The sequence below is a fragment of the Ascaphus truei genome, chromosome 2, assembly GCF_040206685.1.
Source record: "Ascaphus truei isolate aAscTru1 chromosome 2, aAscTru1.hap1, whole genome shotgun sequence".
In the NCBI taxonomy this organism is placed as follows: domain Eukaryota; kingdom Metazoa; phylum Chordata; class Amphibia; order Anura; family Ascaphidae; genus Ascaphus; species Ascaphus truei.
The window spans coordinates 61,741,633-61,743,228 of record NC_134484.1 but is presented as its reverse complement, the minus strand read 5'-3'; positions in this window follow the sequence as shown (position 1 = coordinate 61,743,228).

The window sequence follows — 1,596 nt, the reverse complement described above, 5'->3', positions numbered from 1 at the left end:
GGACCATTTTATTTGAAAATCAAAATGTATTAAAATTTGGACAACACTGCTTCACGTTTATTTCCGTATCAAATTTACAGATGCAATGGAAATCGTCTTAAAGCATCACTCTACCGCGAAAGCCTATGAGTTTAATATTCATCTTGCCCACAAAGCATCCCCTGTGCCTTTTTTTAATTTTATTTAAATCCTTGCTTTCTTAATCTGTAGTGTCTGACAGTGCTAGGCTCGGGAAGAGCTCCATGTTTCACTGTTCATATCTGCTGAACAAAGCATTGGCTTTTGAAAATTAAAACATCCCCTGAAAGGGCAAAATTACATACTTTACAGTAAATATAAAACGAAAAATGTTATTGTTACCTGCAGTTTTAAGTAGTGAATAACTTTAGGCTATTGCAAAGTCTTAGAGTTTAAGATGTTAGTTATAGATAAATATATTGATGCACTGTGTTTTAATGAGCTAGAAGTAAAACAAAATAGAAGACAACATACACACAGATGTTTTATCTCTGCATGCTGAGTTATTGATGCCAGCGATGTTTAAGCCACACTAAGATTCTTAACATGAACCTAGAGAAATCACATATGTTTTGTTTAAAGGGAACCCGTTGGTAAGCCCATCTGCCTGGTCAGGCCCAACGTCTGGGTTCAGCTGGCTAGTCCCCCTGGGACTGTTGTCCTCTTGATGATGATCCCCATCCTAAAAACTATTCTAAAGGCCAATCTCACTTCTTTAAGCCCTAGCCTTCCCCCTGCCAACTATGACATAACTGTTATGTAGCACTACAGTGTAACAGTTATGTTAGTAACTGTTGCATGAAGCACTCAATGGGTTAAATACCTAAAATACAAATCTTACAACTCGGGTTATTTTATGTACATGTCACAGGCTTTGGCAGTCTGTGTTTTTGGGATATCATTGGATATGTTGACATATTTTGCCCAACACTGACATTAAATTCTATAGAAACATAACGTTATCTGGCAGAACAATGAAGCCTGTGACCTCTGTATGTTTGCCTGACAGACCATCTACACCACTGTTTTTCAAGTGTGGTTCTTAGGAACCCTTGGGTTCCGTGCAAATTTCAGGTCATTTGAAAATTTGTACCAAGTACAGAATAATTTGCAATGCATCTGGTCTCTGATGCGCTATTAAAGAGGGTTGGAGGTTCTTTACAATGTATCTGATATTAGACGCTCTTAGAGTGTTGGGGTTCCTTAAAATGCATCGGATCTCAGACATGCTATTAGAGAGGGGTTGGGGTTCTGCAGAAGTTCACAATATAATTATAGGGTTCTTTAACAACAACACAAGTTGAAAACTACTGATCTACACACTGGTTCATCCTGATCTCTGTACTAGCAATCGCAGAAGAGAGCGTTTGAGTTCTGATCACACCTCTGCTCCATAATCCTCAGATGGTGTTTTAGTAAATCTACTTTACTTGTACCTTTGCTGTGAATAATGAAGAACTCGTTACTCTGTAACTGGCAGGTCAAGTTCTGTATTTCATCTTATCGGGTTCATTGTTTCTAGTCATTATAAACAACCCTGATAAGAAACCTGCAAGCCATATAAAATAACAAAATACT